The sequence below is a fragment of the Bos indicus genome, chromosome 9 (assembly GCF_029378745.1).
Source record: "Bos indicus isolate NIAB-ARS_2022 breed Sahiwal x Tharparkar chromosome 9, NIAB-ARS_B.indTharparkar_mat_pri_1.0, whole genome shotgun sequence".
In the NCBI taxonomy this organism is placed as follows: domain Eukaryota; kingdom Metazoa; phylum Chordata; class Mammalia; order Artiodactyla; family Bovidae; genus Bos; species Bos indicus.
This window is the reverse complement of record NC_091768.1, coordinates 15,092,146-15,104,635: the sequence shown is the minus strand read 5'-3', so window position 1 is coordinate 15,104,635 and position 12,490 is coordinate 15,092,146. Positions and strand designations below refer to the sequence as shown.

The 12,490-nt window shown below is 40.1% G+C and overlaps 1 protein-coding gene across 3 annotated transcripts in view; it reads left to right on the top strand.

Moving 5' to 3' along the window:
* FILIP1 (filamin A interacting protein 1) overlaps positions 1–12,490 on the top strand; it is a 349,281-nt gene that overhangs the window by 312,690 nt on the left and 24,101 nt on the right. The window lies entirely within an intron of this gene.

Below are 12,490 nucleotides of genomic sequence, written 5' to 3'. Positions count from 1 at the left end.
AAATCACTCCCTTTAGCTTATTGTCTGAGGGTTAGTATTTCTTGTGATAATGCACAGGGTTACCTAGAGGCATACATGCTCAGTCGCTAAGTCTTATCCAACTCTTTTCAACACTGTGGACTGTAGCCTGCCAAGCTCCTTTGTCCATGGGATTTCCCAGGCAAGAATTCTGGAGTGGGTTGCCATTTCCTTTTCCAGGGGATCTTCTCCATCCCAGGTTGGAACCTGAGGCTCCCGCATCTCCTGCATTGGCAGGCGGATTCTTTACTGCTGAGCCATCAGGAAAGCCTCGTTACCTAGAGGCCGCATCCCATAATTAGCTGTGATGCACCTTGGTGACACCTTCTTTGGGGATGGAAAAGGTCTTTGGGTTAGGGTGAGGGGCCACTTGGAAGAAAGAGCTCAAGGCCACACAGTTACAGACAAATTTCTCTGCTTCATGGCTTTTTCTGTTCCTCCTGAAAATCTTTCAGTAAATGTAGGCACCTGGCTGACTCTTCATCAACATCAAAGGGAAAGAATAACATCTTCTTCCTACTGTTATCTGATCAACCTGAAGTTGTGTGAGTAGTATTTTGACCAAATTATGCTAAGTCACTTCAGTTGTGTCCGACTCTGTGCGCCCCATAGACGGCAGCCCAGGCAGCCCAGGCATTCTCCAGGCAAGAACACTGGAATGGGCTGCCATTTCCTTCTCCAATGCATGAAAGTGAAAAGTGAAAGTGAAGTCGCTCAGTTGTGTCCGACTCTTAGTGACCCCGTGGATTGCAGCCTAACAGGCTCCTCTGTCCATGGGATTTTCCAAGCAAGAGTACTGGAGTGGGTGCCATTGCCTCCTCCGTTGACCAAATTAAGGAATATGAAAACACAATAAATGATATTCTTACCTGGAAAATCCCAAGGACAGAGGAGCCTGGTGAGCAACAGTCCATGGGGTCGCACAAAGTAGGACATGACTGAGCAACTTACACAATAACACACTGTGGGTAGAAACTGCTCATCTGTGTCCACAAAGAAACAACAGCATTCTCAGGTTTCAAGAATGAGATGATCTTTCCTGCATAGTAGAGGCACCCACCTCCAATAGTTTTGGAACATTTGTTCAGGTGGAGAGACAGGGAATACAGATTGGCAGTGAGTTTCAACTTAGCATTGTGGCTAATAGTATCTAACATTTATTATGTACTTATCCCTTTACATGTAAAAATTTATGTGATCTGACAATGACCCTGTGCTCAGATACTATTATCGCGCTTTGATACAGAAGAAAACTGAAGAAGAAAGAAATTAAGAAACTTGATTAAGTTAGGATGGTGCAGAGTGAGATGCAAACCGGATAGTTTGGCTCTAGAGCACGTACTCAGAACTACCACACTGAACAGAGGGTTAGCTCGGAAATGACAGTTCAGTTCAGTCGCTCAGTCGTGTCCGACTCTTTGTGACCCCATGAATCGCAGCACGCCAGGCCTCCCTGTCCATCACCAACTCCCGGAGTTCACTCAGACTCAGGTCCATTGAGTCAGCGATGCCATCCAGCCATCTCATCCTCTGTTGTCCCCTTCTCCTCCTGCCCCCAATCCCTCCCAGCATCAGAGTCTTTTCCAATGAGTCAACTGTTTGCATGAGGTGGCCAAAGTACTGGAGTTTCAGCTTTAGCATCATTCCTTCCAAAGAAATCCCAGAGCTGATCTCCTTCAGAATGGACTGGTTGGATCTCCTTGCAGTCCAAGGGACTCTCAAGAGTCTTCTCCAACACCACAGTTCAAAAGCATCAATTCTTCGGCACTCAGCTTTCTTCACAGTCCAACTCTCACATCCATACATGACCACAGGAAAAACCATAGCCTTGACTAGATGGACCTTTGTTGGCAAAGTAATGTCTCTGCTTTTGAATATGCTATCTAGGTTGGTCATAACTTTCCTTCTAAGGAGTAAGCGTCTTTTAATTTCATGGCTGCAGTCACCATCTGCAGTGATTTTGGAGCCCCCCAAAATAAAGTCTGACACTGTTTCCACTGTTTCCCCATCTATTTCCCATGAAGTGATGGGACCAGATGCCATGATCTTTGTTTTCTTAATGTTGAGTTTTAAGCCAACTTTTTCACTCTCCTCTTTGAAATTCTCTGTTATCACTGTTCTTAAAGTCCTTCAAGAAGTCTGTATAACCCTCAGGATGGTGCCTGACTCCTTAGGAGTCACATCCAAACTGATGATCTGACCTCCGTCTTCCACGGGAGTCTCACCTCTTGACATTGTCCCACCTCCTACTGTGTGTACTGAGGTTGACTACTGTTCTGAACTGAATTTCAGCTGTTCTATTTTCTTGCATTTGCATGCTCTTTGCCCTTTACGGGGCACAGTGTTTTTTCCATTCTTCATCAGAACGACCTTTGTTTATTCACTCATTGTACAAATACTGGTTGAGCACCTACTCTGTGTTAGGTGCTATAGGAGAAGGGCTAGTGTTCAGCCCTGGACTCTGCTCTTACAGTGCTTTTGTTTTGTGCAGCGATGGAAAGACAGCGTCTAAGTACACGAATAAAGGAAGCAGATCCTTTCAGACAGGGAAAGTGCATTAAAAGAAATAAACAGGGAGTCCCGATGGAGTGTGGCCAGGAAAGCTGTTTTCAAAAGGCTAACTAGAGAAGGCCTCTCTGGGAAGGAGGTGTGAACCAAAATCTGAAGGATGAGACAGAAGAGGACCTGGGCGGATAGTATGTGGCTATGCAGATGGCAGCTCCTGACCAGAAAGCAATGGGGCCAAAATCCGGTCCTCATTTGGCATATCAAGCCAGGCCTGGTTCCCAAGGGAGGAGGGTGACCCTAATGTAGTTCCCCCAAAGGGGCCATATGGGCTGCTCCCACAGCAGGGGATCGCGACTGGAAAAACAGTTACAGGAACATGAACAATGACTTCCTCCAATCGCATCTCCACCATTGCATGAAGTGAAGAAGTGAAGTGAAGTCGCTCAGTCGTGTCCGACTGTAGCCTACCAGGCTCCTCCATCCATAGGATTCTCCAAGCAAGAATACTGGAGTGGGTTGCCATTTCCTTCTCCAGGGGATCTTCCCGACCCAGGGATCGAACCCAGGTCTCCCACATTGCAGGCAGACGCTTTAACCTCTGACCGCTTTAACCACCGTTGCATGGAGGAGCCTGAATTCAGAGCACAAATGGTATTTCTTACAGAGCATTGCAATTTATTTATTTTTTTATTCCAAGCACCTGATACACAGTTTTATGATGATAATGTTTTATAACCCATTTTTTTTTTTTTAATTATTGAGTGAATTAATGAATCCTAGCTACCTTCTACGTGAGTCAGAGAGCTTTGTACCGGAATGTAGGAACAGAAAGCGTGTTCTCAGTGATTCTCAAATATAAGCCTCTGTTGGGCAGCAAATTAACAGGGGAAAAACAGTTGTTTCAATGGTTTCGGGCAAAAATAAATAATTTCCTAGACTTTAATTTCTACTGTTACTGAGAGTAATTTCTTATACTAGTAATATAGTAAGTGATTTATTTCTGAATATAGCATTTGTAAATTTAAATTAGCATCTTACTAGATTTTCATGAAGACTAAATTCGAATTTTACAGTGGCGTCTGGTTGCTACCAAATGTTGCCAAGCACCGAGCGTGTGCTCACCTAGTAGGAGGAAATGTCACCATCTTCAAGAAGAAGAATTTGTTATCAGCCATGAGCTTCTCATGCCTTTCAGTTGCTGCCAGTTGTGGCTTTTAAAGATAGATTGTGTGTGTGCGCTCAGTCGCTCATTCATGTCTGACTTTGTGAGCCCATGGATTGTAGCCCACCAGTCTTCTCTGTCCATGGGATTATCCTGGCAAGAATACTAGAGTGGGTTGCCGTTTCCTACTCCAGAGGATCTTCCTGACGTATCTGAACCTGATCGAACCCGCCTCTCCTGCATATGCTGTATTGGCTGGCAAATTCTTGACCACTGCGCCACCTGGGAAGCCCACCAAGCTACTTAGTTCTGAACTATATAAAGCAAAGGAGAACTAAAGAACCTCTTGATGAAAGTGAAAGAGGAGAGTGAAAAAGTTGGCTTAAAGCTCAACATTCAGAAAACAAAGATCATGGTGTCCAGTCCCATCACTTCAGGGCAAAAAGATGGGGAAACAGTGGAAACAGTGTCAGACTTTATTATTTTGGGCTCCAAAGTAACTGCAGATGGTGACTGCAGCCATGAAATTAAAAAAACACTTACTCCTTGGAAGAAAAGTTATGACCAACCTAGACAGCATATTAAAAAGCAGAGACATTACTTTGCCAACAAAGGTCCGTCTAGTCAAGGCTATGGTTTTTCCAGTGGTCATGTATGGATGTGAGAGTTGGACTATAAAGAAAACTGAGTGCTGAAGAATTGATGCTTTTAAACTGTAGTGTTGGAAAAGACTCTTCAGAGTCCGTTGGACTGCAAGGAGATCCAACCAGTCCATCCTAAAGGAAATCAGTCCTGAATATTCATTGGAAGGACTGATGCTGCAGCTGAAACTCCAATATTTTGGCCACTTGATTTGAAGAACTGATTCATTTGAAAAGACCCTGATGCTGGGAATGATTGAAGGTGGAAGGAGAAGGGGACGACCTAGGATGAGATGGTTGAATGGCATCACTGACTCAATGGACATGGGTTTGAGTAAACTCTGGGAGTTGGTGATGGACAGGGAGGTCTGGCGTGCTGCAGTACATGGGGTCACAAGGACTCGGACACAAGTGAGTGACTGAACTGAACAGAACTGATATGTTCTAGTTGGGGGGAAAATGCATGTGATTTAAGACTTCAAACTGTAGGCAAGCTTGACTCCTGAGGTTCATTCATCTCTAATTACTATCATGCCCTTGCTAGTTTAACCTGTGTTTTTTCTTGAAAAACAAAAACAGAGAGACATATACACAAGGAGAGGTGAAGAGCAAAAATAGTGGAGGGGAAGGAAACAGTGAGCAGGGAAATTAGCATGGTCTGGATGAGAAACAAACCTAGGATGACATCAGAGTTTCAAATGGGGTCTGAGGGATTAAGATAGTGACAAGTGACAATGGAGAGACAAGAGACAAAGACAGAACTAGAATTGCGGGTCTGGAGCTAACACAACGGAGAGACAACAAGAGACAAAGACAGAATTAGAATTGCGGGTCTGGAGCTAACACAACGGAGAGACAACAAGAGACAAAGACAGAATTAGAATTGTGGGTCTGGAGCTAACACAACGGAGAGACAACAAGAGACAAAGACAGAATTAGAATTGCGGGTCTGGAGCTAACGCTGACAAGTCTGGAGAAATGGTTGAAAAAGTGGGAGTGCCAAGAAAGATGGAGAAAAAGATCTGTGAAATCTTACATGGTTTACTTCCAAGGAAAAAAGTGAGAATGAATATAGTCCAGTGCGGCCCTGAGTCTTTAGGAGGAGAGACTGACAATTGTTTCAGGGAAGGTGTTTATCTCAAAGATGGAAAAGCAGGAGAAGGCTTAAAAAAATCTTTCATTTTCCCCTTTTCCTCCAAAACAATTTATTTTTCGACTCTAAAAGGAAAGAAATTAACAAATATCTGTGGAACAGTACAGAATGAGCTGCTTTTCCTGGCATTAGTTTGAGTAAGTGTAAATGGATCCCAATAAGCAAGAAAAAGTCAGAGTCTTCAACAAGCTTACCTTAATAAACATAGAAATGAATGAAAAAATCACCCACAATCAGAATAATAGGAGAGTCACGTGGTACTGTAAGGAAAGAGAAAATCTGACTAGTCTCCAAACTAGCTGAGACTTGGGTGGACAAAGGCTAAGGACTATAATAAGGGGTTAAGTTTTATTATGGAAAATTTCAAAAAATTTACAAAAATAGAAAGAATAGTATAATGAACCCCCGTGTGCTTAACTTCAACAATTAATCAGTTTATGACCAATCTGGTTTCATCTATCCTAACTCCCCTAGATGATTTTTCATGTGAATTCCAGAAATATCATTTCATTTGTAAATATTTCAATATGTATTTCTAAAATATAAAGATTCTTTTGAAAATATTGTCAAGATCCTTTATCATACCTAAAATTTAATAATAATTCCTTAACATAATTTTTCCAATTATCTCAGTTTTTTAAAAATTTGGATGAGAATTGAAACAATTCTCATTCAATTTCTTTTAATTCAATTTCTTTTAATCCATAGTTTCAACTCCCAAGCTCTTTCTTCTTGGGATTTATTAAAGAAACTAGGTTTTTTAACTGTATAGACTCTACATTTTGAATTTTCCTGATTGTATCATCATAATGTCATTTAGTATGTTTCTTGCCCCTGTGAAGCTCAATCTAATTCAGGTTCAATTTTTTGGTAAGAATATTTCTTGGGTGGAGGTCTACACGTATGTACACAGTATCTGGCTATTTTTTAGGAAACATTGATGAGCCTTGCCTATGCCCATTATTTCACTGAGGATTGCAAAATGGTGATATTTTATAATTACCTCTATGTATTCTACCATTATTCATTTATTAACTAAACTGTTTCTACTGCCTACTTGAGACTTAGCAGGCCACATACGGTATCTGCCTCTTCTTAGTTATGTTTTACAAGCTTTTAAAAATGTAAGAAGCATTCATCTGTAGATTGTATTTTGTAGATCTGTAGTTTGAAGGTAGAGTTGACAAGATTTGTTGAAGAACTGAATGAGGATGCCCAGGACTCAAGGATGACTCTAGATCTGGGACCCAAACATCTGGGAGAATTTGGTTGTAGTTGACTGATGTGAGGAAGATGTGGTTGGAACAGGCACATGGGGAGGACTGGGAGCTCAGGAAGATGATGAAAAACAGCCCCGCAGGCTTGTGGGTGCCCGGTGATGACGTCCCTGCTGCTGAACGCGTTGATGTCAGCAGCAGGGAGAGCCTGAATGTATTTAAAGTGCTTTGTGCATTGACCTGTCCTTTAATTAATCACCGGGGTCATGTTTCCATTGACAAAATTCTGGATACAAACTGATACACTGGGTGATGAAACGTTCAAGGAGGATCTTGACTATTCCAGAAAGATAGGCTAAATCAAATAAGACACAATTAACCTAAACAAACGGGCTTCCCAGGTGGCACTAGCGATAATTAACCCACCTGCCAGAACAGGATACGTAAGAAATGTGGTTTTGATTCCTGAAGGAGGGCATGGCAACCCACTCAATATTCTTGCCTGGAGAATCTGCATGGACAGAGGAGCCTGGGGGCTGCAGTCCATAGGGTTGCACAGAGTGGGACACGACTGAAGCGACTTAGCACGCACGCATGCAACCTAAAGAGTCTTGCAAACTTCAGCTCTCCAAGGAATACCTACTTGAGGAATAACATTATTGTTAAAAGCACTGTGGTCAAACAGATCTGGTCCAAAATCCCAATCTTACCTTCTTAGTCCTGTTCCCTTGATTAAGTCAAATAACTTCCCTGTTTATAAAACAGTATAGTAATGAGTAACCTTTGCTCAAAGGATTGTTATAAAAATGAAATCAACTAATAAAAACACTTAACACAGCCAAGGATGTATTATATTAGACGCTTGGTAAATAAAATGTTTTATTATCAGAACACCTTTCTTCTTATCTCTTATTTTTAAAAAAATTAAATATTAGCAAAAATTTGAGTTTGGGATGTGCTTTTAAGAGCCTCTTGAAATTTTAGAACTAATTTTAGAACTAAAGGTTTTCTAGTGCCTGAAACATTATTTTCCCAGAACAAGTTTTCTTGTCAGTCCAAACTCATCTGAAAATCACGGCTGCCTTCTCTTAATTTTTTCAAATTCTGCTTTCACCTCTTTCTGCCTTAAGATTAATAAACCTATTTTATGTTTTCTACCATATTTTAAGCCACTCTTTTATATTTGTTTACAATTTTCTCCCTTTATCTGACATCTTAGAAAACTTTCCAGGGCTTTTTCTTAATATGTTTTTGTCTTCAGATATAATTTATATATTACAAAATTCATCAATTTTAATTATATGTTTTGATGAGTCTTGAAAAATGTGTACCTCATAAACAGAACATTTCAGCGTATACTTTTAACATCTTCTTAACAAAAATTATTGAATTTCTGGACATGTTTATAAATGACAAATTTGTAAGTTAAAAAAAATAGTTTTATTGGGTATGAAAGAGAAATGAGGAATACATTTAAGAATAGTTATTAAGAAAGGCAAGAGAATTATGAAGAATCTATTAGATTATTGTCTTCCTTTTGTCCTCTAAATAAGATAAAATGTTTGCAGAAAATTAAGAACTTGCCAAGAATAAATTTGATTTCAGAATACTTAATGCTCTGCTTGCAACTGCTGATGAGAATTAGGGCACTAATTCACTTTCTTAGTCTTGGTCTTCTGGTTTGTTTCCTTTTAATGTTAATATGTTCAGAGCCAGGGTATGGTTGAAGAAAGGCAAGACGGATAGAAAAGAGAGCAGAGGGAGGTAGTAAGACCAGTGGGCACATAAAGCACCAAAATCCTCTTAATTTGCTCTTTCAATAATGTAATTACGTGGAAAGAGTATAATGTAATGTAGAACAAATTAAGTGTTTAAAGTACAATGTAAAAGTGTAACTATTAGAAAATTGTTTGAAATAGAAACATAATATGCCATAGTCGTTATGGTTTGTGAAATGTGCACAATGGTATAATAATGCTTCTCAATGCTTGTTTAATGTAAAAAGGAGGATTTGTAGATATGGGAGAAGAAAAAAAAAAAGCCACCTGAAAATGGAATGCCAAAATTGACCGAAAGGGCAGGTCAGTGGAGACAAGCCCTCTCTTTCTTTGGCGCTCCTGTGTTGTTCCATGGGTCTCTCCTTGCGCCTTTCTCTCCATTCCACTTTGTATTTGTTTACAACTCTCTCCCTTTATCTGACATCTTAGAAAACTCTCCAGGGCTTTTTCTTAATGTTTTTTTCTTCAGATATAATTTGAAGAAAATTATATCTCCCCACCTCAGTCCCCTCTCCCCCTCTCTGGACATGTGTTCCCATAGCTCCTTCTCCTTCTTTTGCCCTTTATTTCTGGGCGTTTCCCAAAGTTTTTTCCTCCATCCTTTCCTTTTTCTCTCTGTGCATAGTTTCTCCTTTGGTGATCATATTTATTCCCATGTTTAAGGGACTGTCACTTCCCTTATTGAAATAAAAACCCAAGATCTACCGTCTTAAAATTTTTCTTAAGTTTACAGTATAGTATTGTTAACTATTGTCTGGTATACTTTGCAAGTTACTGTTGCTTCAACTCTCAATTTCTGCCAATACCCTTTCTCATCTCTTTTCCTGCTTCTATTAAAGGCACTACTATTTGCAATTATTCAGACCTAAAGGACTGAAGGAATTTTCTCTCTCTTTCTCTTCCTGCCAGTGAGTGAGCAGTCACAAAGTCCACATTATCTTTTGCAAAGTCTTCGCAGTTCATTCTTCCCATCCCCAATGCCCTGCCTACAGACACTTGAATGCAGGTCTCTGTGCAGAAAGACTGTTGGCAGAGTGTCCTGACTGAGCCACACAAGTCTACCAAGTCCTGGATCTAACCCTCAGCTACACCAACTGGGAAACTGGGCTTTGGGAGCCTACAGAGAATGGGTTGTGTATTTTCTGTTAGGCCCACTTTAAAGGATGAAAGTAAAAGTGAAAGTCACTCAGTGGTGTCTGACTCCTTGCAACCCCATGGACTGTATAGTCCATGGAATTCTGCAGGCCAGAATACTGGAGTGGGTAGCCTTTTCCTTCTCCAGGGGGTCCTCCCAACCCAGGGATTGAACCCAAGTCTCCTGCATTGCAGGCAGATTCTTGATCAGCTGAGCTACAAGGGAAGCCCTTAAAAGATGAGAATGGCTTAAAATGTGAAAGAAGAGGGAAGGAGAGAAAGTTTAATGGGCCTAGAAAAAGAGAACTAGTCACAGGTAAGAGGACCTGAAAAATGTGGTTTTATGGAGCCAAGATCTAAGGTTATGCCCTTGGCTCACAGAATTATCTACTGAGCAGAAAATGCTATGCTTTTCTCTGGTTGAAACATCACTGCCCCAGGTTTTACTATCAAAGTCAAGATAATGATGTAAAAATACTTACAGATTAAACACAAAAAGCATTGAACAGACTTCCCATGTGGAGGAAATAGTGTGCCCTCTAGTTCTTATATTTGTTTTGTGTTTTATTACATCCATGTGTTGAGTCTGTGTGTCAGTCACTTTACCATCTCTCAGTCTTTAGAACACCCTGTGAGGGAGGTATTAGTATCCATTTATCCATTTCACCTTCCTTTACAGCCTAGAAAACATAGGGTCAAGTGTTTCAGTTCAGCCAGGATTCAGATACAGTTGTGTCTGACCCCAAAATCTATGTTTTAGCCATTCCAGCTCTCTGCCTCTCACAGCACAGACGCATAAGATTCTTCAACAACTACCTTTAGAAATTTCAACACTTTAAGCCTTAAACTTGAGAATAGTGATATTTTAAAGGAATTTGTCTCTAACAATTTAGTGAGGTCAAGGAATTTGAAAATATCCCCTGAAGTCTCTTATTCTACAGTAAGGTAACATTTCAGTTGTTTTGACGCCAAGTAAAAAGATCAGATAATCAATAAAATGCCCTTTTACACATGTACGAACCACAATTAGTGAAGCTGTTACAGTATTACTCATTCAACTCATGGATTTGAAAATAATATTTTTGTCTTATTTTATAAATAAAGCCATAATGCGTTTGGAAGCTACCCATTTCAGTTAATAGATGCTTAGATACAACGGTATATTTTATAGAAATAAATTCTATGAAAAAAACTTAATGACATGAGCTGAGCTATGTCTATAGTAACTATCTGACACTGGGTTTGATTATAGTTACTCTGTGTATGTTCAATCATTTCTTGCACAGTTCAATATGACACTATTAACTTCTGTTAGCTGTTATCAGCTGTCAGATTAGCTGTTATCCAAGTAAATCTAATCTAATCCAAGTTCATCTAATTATGAAATAAATCTTTCATAATAAATAAAGTTCAAAATATATTGAAAGAAAAAAATGTAATTACAACAAATACATTAGTGGTTGTTTATAACTTGCTTCTCATATAAGCATAAATTACTAAATGCATTCTTATACTACATATGGTAAATATTATATTAACTTTGTTTTAAGGATAATTGAAAAGAACTGTTAAAAATTGGTGTAAGCTAACTGACAGCCATAAGTACTGTAAATATACTTTGGTCTACTTATATTTCTACTTTTTAAAGCTATACATTAACATTAAAATCTATACATTAACACCATAACCCTGGAGAAGGAAATGGCAACCCACTCCAGTATTCTTGCCTGTGAAATCCCACGGACAGAGGAGCCAGGCGTGTTACAGTACTGTAGTCTATGGGGTTGCAAAGAGTCAGACATGATTTAGCAACTAAACGCCACCACCACCATAGAGAAAATGCATTTCATGCATATACAACAGTAATTCCTGTGACTGCCACGTCTTTTTGGATTGATAGGAATTTGTGTTTCCTCCCTACCTGGCTCTCAATCTAAAAGGAAATGTTTAAATCAGAAAACAGAGACAAGATGCTGTGCCAGCCCTGGTGTTAACTAAAGTCGGTTATGTAGCTCGGCTCTCTATCAGAAAGCTTGTCTTGCCCTGCTCCTGTCATACAATACAAGGAAACCCAAAGCATTTTCTTTTCTGAGTCTTCCCTTTCAGTTAAAGTAAATTTATCTTTTGAAGTCTTACGATGCGAGGTGAAGAGTAAGTATCCTGGGCTGTACCGCATGAGACCCCAGACCCATTCCTTTCTGACTCTTCCTTCGGATGACCGTGGCAGAGGCTGCCTCAGAGGCTTGCCATGAGGATACGTAAAGACTACTGCCTAGAATACAGAAAATTCTACATAAATAGTCATTATTATTGCAAAACCTAAATTTTACTCCATCGTTATATTATTGAAGTATAACATATATATAGAAAGGTACTCATCAGGGTTCAACTTACTGAAATTTCAGAAGCTGAATAATTCTGTGTAAAAGGCACACAGATTATGGAACAGAAACTAGTGAAAAGCCCTCTCCAGGCACCCTTCTAGTTGCTACCCCTTACTATGGGTAGCCAGCGTCCTGACTTCTGGTTGGTTTGGTTTATGGCTATGTGTTAAACCTTCATATTTCAGTAATTGACAGGGGATTTATTATAATAACATTTTATTTTTGGTTCATATCTAAGACAATCTTACTGCTGATTAATCTTTTAATGGGCTTCCCAGGTGGTGCTAGTGGTAAAGAACCTGCCTGCCAATGCAGAAGACCTAAGAGACATGGGTTGGATCCCTGGGTTGGGAAGATCCCCTGGAGGAGGGCATGGTGACACACTCCAGTATTCTTGCCTGGAGAATCCCATGGACAGAGGAGCCAGGTGGGCTACAGTCCATAGGGTCACAAAGAGTTGGACACGACTGAAGAGACTTAGCATGCACGCAATCT